Here is a 24,613-nt window from a genome sequence, read left to right on the forward strand (position 1 = left end):
ACCCCACTGACATAAAACCATAACACATCACACCACCCCACTGCCATAAAAACCATAACACATCACACCACCACCCCACTGCCATAAAACCATAACACATCACACCACCACCCCACTGCCATAAAACCATAACACATCACACCACCACCCCACTGCCATAAAACCATAACACATCACACCAACCCCACTGCCATAAAAACCATAACACATCACACCACCACCCCACTGCCATAAAAACCATAACACCTCACACCACCCCCCACCGCTATAAAAACCATAACACATCACACCACCACCCCACTGCCATCAAACCATAACACATCACACCACCACCCCACTGCCATAAAACCACAACACATCACACCACCCCACTGCCATAAAACCATAACACATCACACCACCCCCACTGCCATAAAACCATAACACATCACACCACCACCCCACTGCCATAAAACCATAACACATCACACCACCACCCCACGCCATAAAACCATAACACATCACACCACCACCCCACTGCCATAAAACCATAACACATCACACCACCACCCCACTGCTATAAAACCATAACACATCACACCACCACCCCACTGCCATAAAACCATAACACATCACACCACCACCCCACTGCCATAACACCATAACACATCACACCACCACCCCACTGCCATAAAACCATAACACATCACACCATCACCACACTGATATAAAACCATAACACATCACACAACCCCACTGCCATAAAACCATAACACATCACACCACCACCCCACTGCCATAAAACCATAACACATCACACAACCACCCCACTGCTATAAAACCATAACACATCACACCACCACCCCACTGCCATAAAACCATAACACATCACACCACCCCACTGCCATAAAACCATAACACATCACACCACCACCCCACTGCCATAAAACCATAACACATCACACCACCACCCCACTGCCATAAAACCATAACACATCACACCACCACCCCACCGCCATAAAACCACACACACCCCCGCCATAAAACCATAACACATCACACCACCACCCCACTGCCGTAAAACCATAACACATCACACCACCACCCCACTGCCATAAAAACCATAACACATCACACCACCACCCCACTGCCATAAAACCATAACACATCACACAACCACCCCACTGCCATAAAAACCATAACACATCACACCACCACCCCACCGCCATAAAACCATAACACATCACACCACCACCCCACTGCTTTAAAACCATAACACATCACACCACCACCCCACCGCTAAAAACCATAACACATCACACCACCACCCCACTGCCATAACACCATAACACATCACACCACCACCCCACTGCCATAAAACCATAACACATCACACCACCACCCCACTGACATAAAACCATAACACATCACACCACCCCACTGCCATAAAACCATAACACATCACACCACCACCCCACTGCCATAAAACCATAACACATCACACAACCCCACTGCCATAAAACCATAACACATCACACCATCACCCCACTGCCATAAAACCATAACACCTCACACCACCCCACTGCCATAAAACCATAACACATCACACCATCACCCCACTGCCATAAAACCATAACACATCACACCACCACCCCACTGCCATAAAACCACAACACATCACACCACCCCACTGCCATAAAACCATAACACATTACACCACCCCACTGCCATAAAACCATAACACATCACACCACCACCCCACTGCCATAAAACCATAACACATCACACCACCACCCCACTGCCATAAAACCATAACACATCACACCATCACCCCACTGCCATAAAACCATAACACATCACACCACCACCCCACTGCCATAAAACCATAACACATCACACCACCACCCCACTGCCATAAAACCATAACACATCACACCACCACCCCACTGCCATAAAACCATAACACATCACACCACCACCCCACTGCTTTAAAACCATAACACATCACACCACCACCCCACTGCCATAAAACCATAACACATCACACCACCACCCCACTGCCATAACACCATAACACATCACACCACCACCCCACTGCCATAAAACCATAACACATCACACCATCACCACACTGCCATAAAACCATAACACATCACACACACCCCACTGCCATAAAAACCATAACACATCACACCACCACCCCACTGCCATAAAACCATAACACATCACACAACCACCCCACTGCCATAAAACCATAACACATCACACCACCCCACTAGTATAAAACCATAACACATCACACCATCACCCCACTGCTATAAAACCATAACACATCACACCACCACCCCACTGCCATAAAAACCATAACACATCACACCACCACCCCACTGCTATAAAACCATAACACATCACACCACCACCCCACTGCTATAAAAACCATAACACATCACACAACCCCACTGCCATAAAACCATAACACATCACACCACCCCACTACCATAAAACCATAACACATCACACCACCACCCCACTGCCATAAAACCATAACACATCACACCACCACCCCACTGCCATAAAACCATAACACATCACACCATCACCCCACTGCCATAAAATCACACCACCACCCCACCGCCATAAAAACCATAACACATCACACCACCACCCCACCGCCGTAAAACCATAACACATCACACCACCACCCACTGCCATAAAACCATAACACATCACACCACCACCCCACTGCCATAAAACCATAACACATCACACCACCACCCCACTGCCATAAAACCATAACACATCACACCATCACCCCACTGCCATAAAACCATAACACATCACACCACCACCCCACTGCTTTAAAACCATAACACATCACACCATCACCCCACTGCCATTAAACCATAACACATCACACCACCACCCCACTGCCATAACACCATAACACATCACACCACCACCCCACTGCCATAAAACCATAACACATCACACCACCACCCCACTGACATAAAACCATAACACATCACACCACCCCACTGCCATAAAACCATAACACATCACACCACCACCCCACTGCCATAAAACCATAACACATCACACAACCCCACTGCCATAAAACCTTAACACATCACACCATCACCCCACTGCCATAAAACCATAACACCTCACACCACCCCACTGCCATAAAACCATAACACATCACACCATCACCCCACTGCCATCAAACCATAACACATCACACCACCACCCCACTGCCATAAAAACCACAACACATCACACCACCCCACGCCATAAAACCATAACACATTACACCACCCCACTGCCATAAAACCATAACACATCACACCACCACCCCACTGCCATAAAACCATAACACATCACAACTCCACCCCACTGCCATAAAACCATAACACATCACACCATCACCCCACTGCCATAAAACCATAACACATCACACCACCACCCCACTGCCATAAAACCATAACACATCACACCACCACCCCACTGCCATAACACCATAACACATCACACCACCACCCCACTGCCATAAAACCATAACACATCACACCATCACCACACTGATATAAAACCATAACACATCACACAACCCCACTGCCATAAAACCATAACACATCACACCACCACCCCACTGCCATAAAACCATAACACATCATACAACCACCCCACTGCCATAAAACCATAACACATCACACCACCCCACTAGTATAAAACCATAACACATCACACCATCACCCCACTGCTATAAAACCATAACACATCACACCATCACCCCACTGCCATAAAACCATAACACATCACACAACCCCACTGCTATAAAACCATAACACATCACACCATCACCCCACTGCCATAAAACCATAACACCTCACACCACCCCACTGCCATAAAACCATAACACATCACACCATCACCCCACTGCCATCAAACCATAACACATCACACCACCACCCCACTGCCATAAAACCACAACACATCTCACCACCCCACTGCCATAAAACCATAACACATTACACCACCCCACTGCCATAAAACCATAACACATCACACCATCACCCCACTGCCATAAAACCATAACACATCACACCACCACCCCACTGCTTTAAAACCATAACACATCACACCATCACCCCACTGCCATAAAACCATAACACATCACACCACCACCCCACTGCCATAACACCATAACACATCACACCACCACCCCACTGCCATAAAACCATAACACATCACACCACCACCCCACTGACATAAAACCATAACACATAACACCATCACCACACTGCCATAAAACCATAACACATCACACCACCCCACTGCCAAAAACCATAACACATCACACCACCACCCCACTGCCATAAAACCATAACACATCACACCATCACCCCACTGCCATAAAACCATAACACATCACACCACCACCCCACTGCCATAAAACCATAACACATCACACCACCACCCCACTGCCATAAAAACCATAACACATCACACCATCACCCCACTGCCATAAAACCATAACACATCACACCATCACCCCACTGCCATAAAACCATAACACATCACACCACCACCCCACTGCTTTAAAACCATAACACATCACACCACCACCCCACTGCCATAAAACCATAACACATCACACCACCACCCCACTGCCATAAAACTATAATACATCACACCACCACCCCACTGCCATAACACCATAACACATCACACCATCACCCCACTGCCGTAAAACCATAACACATCACACCACCACCCCACTGCCATAAAACCGCAACACATCACACCACCCCACCGCCATAAAACCATAACACATCACACCACCACCCCACTGCCATAAAACCATAACACATCACACCACCACCCCACTGCCATAAAACCATAACACATCACACCATCACCCCACTGCCATAAAACCATAACACATCACACCATCACCCCACTGCCATAAAACCATAACACATCACACCACCACCCCACTGCTATAAAAACCATAACACATGACACCACCACCCCACCGCCATAAAACCATAACAGATCACACCACCACCCCACTGCCATAAAAACCATAACACATCACACCACCACCCCACTGCCATAAAACCATAACACATCACAACTCCACCCCACCGCCATAAAACCATAACACATCACACCACCACCCCACTGCAATAAAACCATAACACATCACACCACCACCCCACTGCCATAAAACCATAACACATCACACCACCACCCCACTGCCATAAAACCATAACACACACACCATCACCCCACTGCCATAAAAACCATAACACATCACACCATCACCCCACCGCCATAAAACCATAACACATCACACAACCCCACCGCCATAAAACCACAACACATCACACCACCACCCCACTGCCATAAAACCATAACACACACACAACAACCCCACTGCATAAAACCATAACACATCACACCACCACCCCACTGCCATAAAACCATAACACATCACACAACCCCACTGCCATAAAACCATAACACATCACACCATCACCCCACTGCCATAAAACCATAACACCTCACACCACCCCACTGCCATAAAACCATAACACATCACACCATCACCCCACTGCCATCAAAACCACAACACATCACACCACCACCCCACGCCATAAAACCACAACACATCTCACCACCCCACTGCCATAAAACCATAACACATTACACCACCCCACTGCCATAAAACCATAACAAATCACACCACCACCCCACTGCCATAAAACCATAACACATCACAACTCCACCCCACTGCCATAACACCATAACACATAACACCACCACCCCACTGCCATAAAACCATAACACATAACACCACCACCCCACTGCCATAAAACCATAACACATCACACCATCACCCCACTGCCATAAAACCATAACACATCACACCACCACCCCACCGCCATAAAAACCATAACACATTTCACAACCCCACTGCCATAAAAACCATAACACATCACACCACCACCCCACTTCCATAAAACCATAACACATCACACAACAACCCCACTGCCATAAAACCATAACACATCACACCACCCCACTGCCATAAAAACCATAACACATCACACCATCACCCCACTGCCATAAAAACCACAACACATCACACACACCCCACTGCCATAAAAACCATAACACATCACACCATCACCCCACTGCCATAAAACCATAACACCTCACACCACCCCACTGCCATAAAAACCATAACACATCACACCATCACCCCACTGCCATCAAACCATAACACATCACACCACCACCCCACTGCTATAAAAACCATAACACATCACACCACCCCACCGCCATAAAACCATAACACATCACACCATCACCCCACTGCTTTAAAACCATAACACATCACACCATCACCCCACTGCCATAAAACCATAACACATCACACCACCACCCCACTGCCATAACACCATAACACATCACACCACCACCCCACTGCCATAAAACCATAACACATCACACCACCACCCCACTGCCATAAAACTATAATACATCACACCACCACCCCACTGCCATAAAACCATAACACATCACACCATCACCCCACTGCCGTAAAACCATAACACATCACACCACCACCCCACTGCCATAAAACCATAACACATCACACCACCCCACTGCCATAAAACCATAACACATCACACCACCACCCCACGCCATAAAAACCATAACACATCACACCACCACCCCACTGCCATAAAACCATAACACATCACACCACCACCCCACTGCCATAAAACCATAACACATCACACCATCACCCCACTGCCATAAAACCATAACACATCACACCACCACCCCACTGCTTTAAAAACATAACACATGACACCATCACCCCACTGCCATTAAACCATAACAGATCACACCACCACCCCACTGCCATAAAACCATAACACATCACACCACCACCCCACTGCTTTAAAACCATAACACATCACACCATCACCCCACTGCCATTAAACCATAACACATCACACAACCACCCCACTGCCACAAAACCATAACACATCACACCACCACCCCACTGACATAAAACCATAACACATCACACCCTCACCACACTGCCATAAAACCATAACACATTTCACAACCCCACTGCCATAAAACCATAACACATCACACCACCACCCCACTGCCATAAAACCATAACACATCACACAACAACCCCACTGCCATAAAACCATAACACATCACACCACCCCACTGCCATAAAACCATAACACATCACACCATCACCCCACTGCCATAAAACCATAACACATCACACAACCCCACTGCCATAAAACCATAACACATCACACCATCACCCCACTGCCATAAAACCATAACACCTCACACCACCCCACTGCCATAAAACCATAACACATCACACCATCACCCCACTGCCATCAAAACCATAACACATCACACCACCACCCCACCGCCATAAAACCACAACACATCTCCACCACCCCACTGCCATAAAAACCATAACACATCACACCACCCCCACTGCCATAAAACCATAACAAATCACACCACCACCCCACTGCCATAAAACCATAACACATCACAACTCCACCCCACTGCCATAACACCATAACACATAACACCACCACCCCACTGCCATAAAACCATAACACATAACACCACCACCCCACTGCCATAAAACCATAACACATCACACCATCACCCCACTGCCATAAAACCATAACACATCACACCACCACCCCACTGCCATAAAACCATAACACATTTCACAACCCCACTGCCATAAAACCATAACACATCACACCACCACCCCACTTCCATAAAACCATAACACATCACACAACAACCCCACTGCCATAAAACCATAACACATCACACCACCCCACTGCCATAAAACCATAACACATCACACCATCACCCCACTGCCATAAAACCATAACACATCACACAACCCCACTGCCATAAAACCATAACACATCACACCATCACCCCACTGCCATCAAACCATAACACATCACACCACCACCCCACTGCCATAAAACCACAACACATCTCACCACCCCACTGCCATAAAACCATAACACATTACACCACCCCACTGCCATAAAACCATAACACATCACACCACCACCCCACTGCTATAAAACCATAACACATCACACCACCACCCCACTGCCATAACACAATAACACATCACACCACCACCCCACTGCCATAAAAACCATAACACATCACACCACCACCCCACTGCCATAAAACCATAACACATCACACCATCACCCCACTGCCATAAAACCATAACACATCACACCACCCCACTGCCATAAAACCATAACACATCACACCACCACCCCACTGCCATAAAACCATAACACATCACAACTCCACCCCACTGCCATAACACCATAACACATCACACCACCACCCCACTGCTATAAAACCATAACACATCACACCACCACCCCACTGCCATAAAACCATAACACATCAAACCACCCCACTGCTATAAAACCACAACACATCACACCACCCCACTGCCATAAAACCATAACACATCACACCACCACCCCACTGCCATAAAACCACAACACACCACACCACCCCACTGCCATAAAACCAAAACACATCAAACCACCACCCCACTGCCATAAAACCATAACACATCACACCACCCCACTGCCATAAAAACCACAACACATCACACCACCCCACTGCCATAAAACCATAACACATCACACCACCACCCCACTGCCATAAAAACCACAACACATCACACCACCACCCCACTGCTTTAAAAACATAACACATCACACCATCACCCCACTGCCATTAAAACCATAACACATCACACCACCACCCCACTGCCATAAAACCATAACACATCACACCACCACCCCACTGCCATAAAACCATAACACACCACAACTCCACCCCACTGCCATAAAACCATAACACATCACACCATCACCCCACTGCCATAAAACCATAACACATCACACCACCACCCCACTGCCATAAAACCAAACACATCACACCACCACCCCACTGCCATAAAAACCATAACACATCACACCATCACCCCACTGCCATAAAACCATAACACATCACACCACCACCCCACTGCTTTAAAACCATAACACATCACACCATCACCCCACTGCCATTAAACCATAACACATCACACCACCACCCCACTGCCATAAAACCATAACACATCACACCACCACCCCACTGACATAAAACCATAACACATCACACAATCACCACACTGCCATAAAACCATAACACATTTCACAACCCCACTGCCATAAAACCATAACACATCACACCACCACCCCACTGCCATAAAACCATAACACATCACACAACCACCCCACTGCCATAAAACCATAACACATCACACCACCCCACTGCCATAAAACCATAACACATCACACCACCACCCCACTGCCATAAAACCATAACACATCACACAACCCCACTGCCATAAAACCATAACACATCACACCATCACCCCACTGCCATAAAACCATAACACCTCACACCACCCCACTGCCATAAAACCATAACACATCACACCATCACCCCACTGCCATCAAACCATAACACATCACACCACCACCCCACTGCCATAAAACCACAACACATCTCACCACCCCACTGCCATAAAACCACAACACATTACACCACCCCACTGCCATAAAACCATAACACATCACACCACCACCCCACTGCCATAAAAACCATAACACATCACAACTCCACCCCACTGCCATAACACCATAACACATCACACCACCACCACACTGCCATAAAACCATAACACATAACACCACCACCCCACTGCCATAAAAACCATAACACATCACACCATCACCCACTGCCATAAAACCATAACACATCACACCACCCCACCGCCATAAAAACCATAACACATCACACCACCCCACTGCCATAAAACCATAACACATCACAACCACCCCACTGCCATAACACCATAACACATCACACCACCCCACTGCCATAAAACCATAACACATCACACCACCACCCCACTGCCATAAAACCATAACACATCACACCACCCCACTGCCATAAAACCATAACACATCACACCACCCCACTGCCATAAAACCATAACACATCACACCACCACCCCACTACCATAAAACCATAACACACCACACCACCCTACTGCCATAAAACCATAACACATCAAACCATCACCCCACTGCCATAAAACCATAACACATCACACCACCCCACTGCCATAAAACCATAACACATCACACCACCCCACTGCCATAAAACCATAACACATCACACCACCACCCCACTGCCATGAAACCATAACACATCACACCACCACCCCACTGCCATAAAAACATAACACATCACACCACCACCCCACTGCCATAAAACCATAACACATCACACCATCACCCCACTGCCATCAAACCATAACACATCACACCACCACCCCACTGCCATAAAACCACAACACATCTCACCACCCCACTGCCATAAAACCATAACACATTACACCACCCCACTGCCATAAAACCATAACACATCACACCACCACCCCACTGCCATAAAACCATAACACATCACAACTCCACCCCACTGCCATAACACCATAACACATCACACCACCACCCCACTGCCATAAAACCATAACACATAACACCACCACCCCACTGCCATAAAACCATAACACATCACACCATCACCCCACTGCCATAAAACCATAACACATCACACCACCCCACTGCCATAAAACCATAACACATCACACCACCCCACTGCCATAAAACCATAACACATCACAACTCCACCCCACTGCCATAACACCATAACACATCACACCACCACCCCACTGCCATAAAACCATAACACATCACACCATCACCCCACTGCCATAAAAACCATAACACATCACACCACCACCCCACTGCCATAAAACCATAACACATCACACCACCCCACTTCCATAAAACCATAACACATCACACCATCACCCCACTGCCATAAAACCACAACACATCACACCATCACCCCACTGCCATAAAACCATAACACATCACACCATCACCCCACCGCCATAAAACCATAACACATCACACCACCACCCCACTGCCATAAAAACCATAACACATCACACCATCACCCCACTGCTAAAACCATAACACATCACACCATCACCCCACTGCCATAAAAACCATAACACATCACACCATCACCCCACTGCCATAAAAACCATAACACATCACACCACCACCCCACTGCCATAAAACAACAACACATCACACCATCACCCCACTGCCATAAAACCATAACACATCACACCACCACCCCACTGCTATAAAAACCATAACACATCACACCACCACCCCACTGCCATAAAACCATAACACATCACACCATCACCCCACTGCCATCAAACCATAACACATCACACCACCACCCCACTGCCATAAAAACCACAACACATCTCACCACCCCACTGCCATAAAAACCATAACACATTACACCACCCCACTGCCATAAAAACCATAACACACACACCACCACCCCACTGCCATAAAAACCATAACACATCACAACACCACCCCACTGCCATAACACCATAACACATCACACCACCACCCCACCGCCATAAAAACCATAACACATAACACCACTACCCCACTGCCATAAAACCATAACACATCACACCATCACCCCACTGCCATAAAACCATAACACATCACACCACCCCACTGCCATAAAACCATAACACATCACACCACCCCACTGCCATAAAACCATAACACATCACAACTCCACCCCACTGCCATAACACCATAACACATCACACCACCACCCCACTGCCATAAAAACCACAACACATCACACCACCACCCCACTGCCATAAAACCATAACACATCACACCACCCCACTGCCATAAAACCATAACACATCACACCACCCCACTGCCATAAAACCATAACACATCACACCACCACCCCACTGCCATAAAACCATAACACACCACACCACCCACTGCCATAAAAACCATAACACATCAAACCACCACCCCACTGCCATAAAACCATAACACACACACCACCCCACTGCCATAAAAACCATAACACATCACACCACCCCACTGCCATAAAACCATAACACATCACACCACCACCCCACTGCCATAAAACCATAACACATCACACCACCACCCCACTGCCATAAAAACATAACACATCCCACCACCACCCCACTGCCATAAAACCATAACACATCACACCACCACCCCACTGCCATAAAACCATAACACATCACACCACCCCACTGCCATAAAACCATAACACATCACACCACCACCCCACTGCCATAAAAACCATAACACATCCCACCACCACCCCACTGCCATAAAAACCATAACACATCACACAACCCCCACCGCCATAAAACCATAACACATCACACCATCACAACACTGCCATAAAACCATAACACATCAGACCATCACCCCACTGCCATAAAACCATAACACATCACACCATCACCCCACTGCCATAAAACCATAACACATCACACCACCACCCCACTGCCATAAAAACCATAACACATCACACCACCCCACCTCCATAAAACCACAACACATCACACCATCACAACACTGCCATAAAAACCATAACACATCACACCATCACCCCACTGCCATAAAACCATAACACATCACACCATCACCCCACTGCCATAAAACCATAACACATCACACCACCACCCCACTGCCATAAAACCATAACACATAACACCACTACCCCACTGCCATAAAACCATAACACATCACACCATCACCCCACTGCCATAAAACCATAACACATCACACCACCCCACTGCCATAAAACCATAACACATCACACCACCCCACTGCCATAAAACCATAACACATCACAACTCCACCCCACTGCCATAACACCATAACACATCACACCACCACCCCACTGCCATAAAACCATAACACATCACACCACCACCCCACTGCCATAAAACCATAACACATCACACCACCCCACTGCCATAAAACCATAACACATCACACCACCCCACTGCCATAAAACCATAACACATCACACCACCACCCCACTGCCATAAAACCATAACACACCACACCACCCTACTGCCATAAAACCATAACACATCAAACCATCACCCCACTGCCATAAAACCATAACACATCACACCACCCCACTGCCATAAAAACCATAACACATCACACCACCACCCCACTGCCATAAAACCATAACACATCACACCACCACCCCACTGCCATAAAACCATAACACATCACACCACCACCCCACTGCCATAAAAACATAACACATCCCACCACCACCCCACTGCCATAAAAACCATAACACATCACACCACCACCCCACCGCCATAAAAACCATAACACATCACACCACCCCACTGCCATAAAACCATAACACATCACACCACCACCCCACTGCCATAAAACCATAACACATCCCACCACCACCCCACTGCCATAAAACCATAACACATCACACAACCCCACTGCCATAAAACCATAACACATCACACCATCACAACACTGCCATAAAACCATAACACATCAGACCATCACCCCACTGCCATAAAACCATAACACATCACACCATCACCCCACTGCCATAAAACCATAACACATCACACCACCACCCCACTGCCATAAAACCATAACACATCACACCACCCCACTTCCATAAAACCATAATACATCACACCATCACAACACTGCCATAAAACCATAACACATCACACCATCACCCCACTGCCATAAAACCATAACACATCACACCATCACCCCACTGCCATAAAACCATAACACATCACACCACCACCCCACTGCCATAAAACCATAACACATCACACCATCACCCCACTGCTTTAAAACCATAACACATCACACCATCACCCCACTGCCATAAAACCATAACACATCACACCATCACCCCACTGCCATAAAACCATAACACATCACACCACCACCCCACTGCCATAAAACCATAACACAACACACCACTACCCCACTACCATAAAACCATAACACATCACACCACCAACCCACTACCATAAAACCATAACACATCACACCACCCCCACTGCCATAAAACCATAACACATCACACCACCACCCCACTGCCATAAAACCATAACACATCACACCACCCCACTGCCATAAAACCATAACACATCACACCACCACCCCACTGCCATAAAAACCATAACACATCACACAACCACCCCACTGCCATAAAAACCATAACACATCACACCACCCCACTGCCATAAAACCATAACACATCACACCATCACCCCACTGCCATAAAACCATAACACATCACACAACCCCACTGCCATAAAACCATAACACATCACACCATCACCCCACTGCCATAAAACCATAACACCTCACACCACCCCACTGCCATAAAACCATAACACATCACACCATCACCCCACTGCCATAAAACCATAACACATCACACCACCACCCCACTGCCATAAAACCACAACACATCTCACCACCCCACAGCCATAAAACCATAACACATTACACCACCCCACTGCCATAAAACCATAACACATCACACCACAACCCCACTGCCATAAAACCATAACACATCACACCACCACCCCACTGCCATAAAACCATAACACATCACACCATCACCCCACTGCCATAAAACCATAACACATCACACCACCACCCCACTGCCATACCACCATAACACATCACACCACCACCCCACTGCCATAAAACCATAACACATCACACCACCCCACTGCCATAAAACCATAACACATCACACCATCACAACACTGCCATAAAACCATAACACATCACACCATCACCCCACTGCCATAAAACCATAACACATCACACCATCACCCCACTGCCATAAAACCATAACACATCACACCACCACCCGTCTGCCATAAAACCATAACACATCACACCATCACCCCACTGCTTTAAAACCATAACACATCACACCATCACCCCACTGCCATAAAACCATAACACATCACACCACCACCCCACTGCCATAAAACAATAACACATCACACCATTACCCCACTGCCATAAAACCATAACACATCACACAACAACCCCACTGCCATAAAACCATAACACATCACACAACCACCCCACTGCTATAAAACCATAACACATCACACCACCACCCCACTGCCATAAAAACCATAACACATCACACCATCACCCCACTGCCATAAAACCATAACACATCACACCACCACCCCACTGCCATAAAAACCACAACACATTACACCACCCCACTGCCATAAAAACCATAACACATTACACCACCCCACTGCCATAAAAACCATAACACATCACACCACCACCCCACTGCCATAAAAACCACAACACATCACACCACCACACCACTGCCATAAAAACCATAACACATCACACCATCACCCCACTGCCATAAAACCATAACACATCACACCACCACCCCACTGCCATACCACCATAACACATCACACCACCACCCCACTGCCATAAAAACCATAACACATCACACCACCACCCCACTGCCATAAAAACCATAACACATCACAACTCCACCCCACTGCCATAAAACCACAACACATCACACCATCACCCCACTGCCATAAAACCATAACACATCACACCACCCCACTGCCATAAAAACCATAACACATCACACCACCCCACTGCTATAAAAACCATAACACATCACACCACCACCCCACTGCCATAAAACCATAACACATCACACCACCACCCCACTGCCATAAAACCATAACACATCACACCACCCCACTGCCATAAAAACCATAACACATCACACCATCACCCCACTGCCATAAAACCCCTAACACATCACACAACCCCACTGCCATAAAAACCATAACACATCACACCACCACCCCACTGCCATAAAAACCATAACACATCACACCACCCCACTGCCATAAAACCATAACACATCACACCACCACCCCACTGCCATAAAACCACAACACATCTCACCACCCCACTGCCATAAAACCATAACACATTACACCACCCCACTGCCATAAAACCATAACACATCACACCACCACCCCACTGCCATAAAAACCATAACACATCACAACTCCACCCCACTGCCATAACACCATAACACATCACACCACCACCCCACTGCCATAAAACCATAACACATAACACCACCACCCCACTGCCATAAAACCATAACACATCACACCATCACCCCACTGCCATAAAACCATAACACATCACACCACCCCACCGCCATAAAAACCATAACACATCACACCACCCCACTGCCATAAAACCATAACACATCACACCACCACCCCACTGCCACAACACCACAACACATCACACCACCACCCCACTGCCATAAAACCAAACACATCACACCACCACCCCACTGCCATAAAAACCATAACACATCACACCACCCCACTGCCATAAAACCATAACACATCACACCACCCCACTGCCATAAAACCATAACACATCACACCACCACCCCACTGCCATAAAACCATAACACACCACACCACCCTACTGCCATAAAACCATAACACATCAAACCATCACCCCACTGCCATAAAACCATAACACATCACACCACCCCACTGCCATAAAACCATAACACATCACACCACCCCACTGCCATAAAACCATAACACATCACACCACCACCCCACTGCCATAAAACCATAACACATCACACCACCACCCCACTGCCATAAAAACATAACACATCCCACCACCACCCCACTGCCATAAAACCATAACACATCACACCACCACCCCACTGCCATAAAACCATAACACATCACACCACCCCCCACTGCCATAAAACCATAACACATCACACCACCACCCCACTGCCATAAAAACCATAACACATCCCACCACCACCCCACTGCCATAAAAACCATAACACATCACACAACCCCACTGCCATAAAACCATAACACATCACACCATCACAACACTGCCATAAAAACCATAACACATCAGACCATCACCCCACTGCCATAAAACCATAACACATCACACCATCACCCCACTGCCATAAAACACCACAACACATCACACCACCACCCCACTGCCATAAAACCACAACACATCACACCACCCCACTCCCATAAAACCATAACACATCACACCACCACAACACTGCCATAAAACCATAACACATCACACCATCACCCCACCGCCATAAAACCATAACACATCACACCATCACCCCACTGCCATAAAACCATAACACATCACACCACCACCCCACTGCCATAAAAACCATAACACATCACACCATCACCCCACCGCTATAAAACCATAACACATCACACCATCACCCCACTGCCATAAAAACCATAACACATCACACCATCACCCCACTGCCATAAAACCATAACACATCACACCACCACCCCACTGCCATAAAACCATAACACAACACACCACTACCCCACTACCATAAAACCATAACACATCACACCACCAACCCACTACCATAAAACCATAACACATCACACCACCACCCCACTGCCATAAAACCATAACACATCACACCACCCCACTGCCATAAAACCATAACACATCACACCACCACCCCACTGCCATAAAACCATAACACATCACACCACCCCACTGCCATAAAACCATAACACATCACACCACCACCCCACTGCCATAAAACCATAACACATCACACAACCACCCCACCCCACTGCCATAAAACCATAACACATCACACCACCCCACTGCCATAAAACCATAACACATCACACCACCACCCCACTGCCATAAAACCATAACACATCACACAACCCCACTGCCATAAAACCACAACACATCACACCATCACCCCACTGCCATAAAAACCATAACACCTCACACCACCCCACTGCCATAAAACCATAACACATCACACCATCACCCCACTGCCATAAAACCATAACACATCACACCACCACCCCACTGCCATAAAACCACAACACATCTCACCACCCCACAGCCATAAAACCATAACACATTACACCACCCCACTGCCATAAAACCATAACACATCACACCACAACCCCACTGCCATAAAAACCATAACACATCACACCACCACCCCACTGCCATAAAACCATAACACATCACACCATCACCCCACTGCCATAAAAACCATAACACATCACACCACCACCCCACTGCCATACCACCATAACACATCACACCACCACCCCACTGCCATAAAAACCATAACACATCACACCACCCCACTGCCATAAAACCATAACACATCACACCACCACACCACTGCCATAAAACCATAACACATCACACCATCACCCCACTGCCATAAAACCATAACACATCACACCACCACCCCACTGCCATAAAACCATAACACATCACACCACCACCCGCCTGCCATAAAACCATAACACATCACACCATCACCCCACGCCATAAAAACCATAACACATCACACCACCACCCCACTGCCATAAAACCATAACACATCACACCACCACCCCACTGCCATAAAACCATAACACATCACACAACAACCCCACTGCCATAAAACCATAACACATCACACAACCACCCCACTGCTATAAAACCATAACACATCACACCACCACCCCACTGCCATAAAACCATAACACATCACACCATCACCCCACTGCCATAAAACCATAACACATCACACCACCACCCCACTGCCATAAAACCACAACACATTACACCACCCCACTGCCATAAAAACCATAACACATTACACCACCCCACTGCCATAAAACCATAACACATCACACCACCACCCCACCGCCATAAAAACCACAACACATCACACCACCACCCCACTGCCATAAAACCATAACACATCACACCACCACCCCACTGCCATAAAACCATAACACATCACACCACCACCCCACTGCCATACCACCATAACACATCACACCACCACCCCACCGCCATAAAACCATAACACATCACACCACCACCCCACTGCCATAAAACCATAACACATCACACCACCACCCCACTGCCATAAAAACCATAACACATCACACCATCACCCCCACTGCCATAAAACCATAACACATCACACCACCCCACCGCCATAAAACCATAACACATCACACCACCCCACTGCCATAAAACCATAACACATCACACCACCACCCCACCGCCATAAAAACCATAACACATCACACCACCACCCCACTGCCATAAAAACCATAACACATCACACCACCCCACCGCCATAAAAACCATAACACATCACACCATCACCCCACTGCCATAAAACCATAACACATCACACAACCCCACTGCCATAAAAACCATAACACATCACACCACCACCCCACTGCCATAAAACCATAACACATCACACCACCCCCACTGCCATAAAACCATAACACATCACACCACCACCCCACTGCCATAAAACCATAACACATCCCACCACCACCCCACTGCCATAAAAACCATAACACATCACACAACCCCACTGCCATAAAAACCATAACACATCACACCACCACCCCACTGCCAAAAACCATAACACATCACACCACCCCACCTCCATAAAACCATAACACATCACACCACCACAACACTGCCATAAAAACCATAACACATCACACCACCACCCCACTGCCATAAAAACCATAACACATCACACCACCACCCCACTGCCATAAAACCATAACACATCACACCACCACCCCACTGCCATAAAAACCATAACACATCACACCACCACCCCACTGCTATAAAAACCATAACACATCACACCACCACCCCACTGCCATAAAACCATAACACATCACACCACCACCCCACTGCCATAAAACCATAACACATCACACCACCACCCCACTGCCATAAAACCAAACACATCACACCACCACCCCACTGCCATAAAAACCATAACACATCACACCACCACCCCACTGCTATAAAACCATAACACATCACACCACCACCCCACTGCCATAAAACCATAACACCTCACACCACCACCCCACTGCCATAAAACCATAACACATCACACCACCACCCCACTGCCATAAAACCATAACACATCACACCACCACCCCACTGCCATAAAAACCACAACACATCACACCACCCCACCGCCATAAAAACCATAACACATTACACCACCCCACTGCCATAAAACCATAACACATCCCACCACCACCCCACTGCCATAAAACCATAACACATCACACCACCACCCCACTGCCATAAAACCCATAACACATCACACCACCACCCCACTGCCATAAAAACCATAACACATCACACCACCACCCCACTGCCATAAAAACCATAACACATCACACCACCACCCCACTGCCATAAAACCATAACACATCACACCACCACCCCACCGCCATAACACCATAACACATCACACCACCACCCCACTGCCATAAAACCATAACACATCACACCAACCACCCCACTGCCATAAAACCATAACACATCACACCCCACCCCACTGCCATAAAACCATAACACATCACACCACCACCCCACTGCCATAAAACCATAACACATCACACCACCACCCCACTGCCATAAAAACCATAACACATCACACCACCACCCCACTGCCATAAAACCATAACACATCACACCACACCCCACCTGCCATAAAACCATAACACATCACACCACCACCCCACTGCCATAAAAACCATAACACATCACACCACCACCCCACTGCCATAAAAACCACAACACATCACACCACCACCCCACTGCCATAAAACCATAACACATCACACCACCACCCCACGCCATAAAACCATAACACATCACACCACCACCCCACTGCCATAAAAACCATAACACATCACACCACCACCCCACTGCCATAAAACCATAACACATCACACCACCACCCCACTGCCATAAAAACCACAACACATCACACCACCCCCACTGCCAAAAACCATAACACATCACACCACCCCACTGCCATAAAACCATAACACATCACACCACCACCCCACTGCCATAAAAACCACAACACATCACACCACCACCCCACTGCCATAAAACCATAACACATCACACCACCACCCCACTGCGATAAAACCACAACACATCACACCACCACCCCACTGCCATAAAACCATAACACATCACACCACCACCCCACTGCCATAAAACCATAACACATCACACCACCACCCCACTGCCATAAAACCATAACACATCACACCACCACCCCCACCGCCATAAAAACCATAACACATCACACCACCACCCCACTGCCATAAAAACCATAACACATCACACCACCACCCCACTGCCATAAAACCATAACACATCACACCACCACCCCACCGCCAAAAACCAAACACATCACACCACCACCCCACTGCCATAAAACCATAACACATCACACCACCACCCCACTGCCATAAAACCATAACACATCACACACCACCCCACTGCCATAAAACCATAACACATCACACCACCACCCCACTGCCATAAAACCATAACACATCACACCACCACCCCACTGCCATAAAACCATAACACATCACACCACCACCCCACTGCCATAAAACCATAACACATCACACCACCACCCCACTGCCATAAAACCATAACACATCACACCACCACCCCACTGCCATAAAACCACAACACATCACACCACCACCCCACTGCCATAAAACCATAACACATCACACCACCACCCCACTGCCATAAAACCATAACACATCACACCATCACCCCACTGCCATAAAACCATAACACATCACACCACCACCCCACTGCCATAAAACCATAACACATCACACCACCACCCCACTGCTTTAAAACCATAACACATCACACCACCACCCCACTGCCATAAAACCATAACACATCACACCACCACCCCACTGCCATAAAACCATAACACATCACACCACCACCCCACTGCCATAAAACCACAACACATCACACCACCACCCCACCGCCATAAAAACCATAACACATCACACCACCACCCCACTGCTATAAAACCATAACACATCACACCACCACCCCACTGCCATAAAACCATAACACCTCACACCACCCCACTGCCATAAAACCATAACACATCACACCACCACCCCCACTGCCATAAAACCATAACACATCACACCACCACCCCACCGCCATAAAACCACAACACATCTCACCACCCCAACGCCATAAAACCACAACACATTACACCACCCCACTGCCATAAAAACCATAACACATCCCACCACCACCCCACTGCCATAAAACCACAACACATCACACCACCACCCCACCGCCATAAACCCATAACACATCACACCACCACCACACTGCCATAAAACCATAACACATCACACCACCACCCCACTGCCATACCACCATAACACATCACACCACCACCCCACTGCCATAAAACCATAACACATCACACAACCACCCCACTGCCATAAAACCATAACACATCACAACTCCACCCCACTGCCATAAAACCATAACACATCACACCATCACCCCACTGCCATAAAACCATAACACAACACACCACTACCCCACTACCATAAAACCATAACACATCACACCACCACCCCACTGCCATAAAACCATAACACATCACACCACCACCCCACCGCCATAAAACCATAACACATCACACCACCCCACCGCCATAAAAACCATAACACATCACACCACCCCACTGCCATAAAACCATAACACATCACACCACCACCCCACTGCCATAAAACCATAACACATCACACCACCCCACTGCCATAAAACCATAACACATCACACCACCACCCCACTGCCATAAAAACCATAACACATCACACAACCACCCCACTGCCATAAAACCATAACACATCACACCACCCCACTGCCATAAAAACCATAACACATCACACCACCACCCCACCGCCATAAAACCATAACACATCACACAACCCCACGCCATAAAACCATAACACATCACACCACCACCCCACTGCCATAAAAACCATAACACCTCACACCACCCCCCACTGCCATAAAAACCATAACACATCACACCACCACCCCACTGCCATAAAAACCACAACACATCACACCACCACCCCACAGCCATAAAACCATAACACATCACACCACCCCACTGCCATAAAACCATAACACATCACACCACCACCCCACTGCCATAAAAACCATAACACATCACACCACCACCCCACTGCCATAAAACCATAACACATCACACCACCACCCCACTGCCATAAAACCATAACACATCACACCACCACCCCACTGCCATACCACCATAACACATCACACCACCACCCCACTGCCATAAAACCATAACACATCACACCACCCCCACTGCCATAAAAACCATAACACATCACACCATCACAACACTGCCATAAAACCATAACACATCACACCATCACCCCACTGCCATAAAACCATAACACATCACACCACCACCCCACTGCCATAAAACCATAACACATCACACCACCACCCCACTGCCATAAAACCATAACACATCACACCATCACCCCACTGCTATAAAACCATAACACATCACACCACCACCCCACTGCCATAAAACCATAACACATCACACCACCACCCCACTGCCATAAAACCATAACACATCACACCACCACCCCACCGCCATAAAAACCACAACACATCACACCATCACCCCACTGCCATAAAAACCATAACACATCACACCACCACCCCACTGCTATAAAACCATAACACATCACACCACCACCCCACTGCCATAAAACCATAACACATCACACCACCACCCCACTGCCATAAAACCATAACACATCACACCACCACCCCACTGCCATAAAACCACAACACATCTCACCACCCCACTGCCATAAAACCATAACACATCACACCACCCCCACTGCCATAAAAACCATAACACATCACACCACCACCCCACTGCCATAAAAACCACAACACATCACACCACCACCCCACTGCCATAAAACCATAACACATCACACCACCACCCCACTGCCATAAAAACCATAACACATCACACCACCACCCCACTGCCATACCACCATAACACATCACACCACCACCCCACTGCCATAAAACCATAACACATCACACCACCACCCCACTGCCATAAAAACCATAACACATCACACCACCACCCCACCGCCATAAAACCATAACACATCACACCACCACCCCACTGCCATAAAACCATAACACATCACACCACCACCCCACTGCCATAAAAACCATAACACATCACACCACCCCACTGCCATAAAACCATAACACATCACACCACCACCCCACTGCCATAAAACCATAACACATCACACCACCACCCCACTGCCATAAAACCACAACACATCACACCACCACCCCACCGCCATAAAACCATAACACATCACACCACCACCCCACTGCCATAAAACCTTAACACATCACACAACCACCCCACTGCCATAAAAACCATAACACATCACACCACCACCCCACTGCCA

Source organism: Salmo salar, chromosome ssa21 (assembly GCF_905237065.1).
Source record: "Salmo salar chromosome ssa21, Ssal_v3.1, whole genome shotgun sequence".
NCBI lineage: Eukaryota > Metazoa > Chordata > Actinopteri > Salmoniformes > Salmonidae > Salmo > Salmo salar.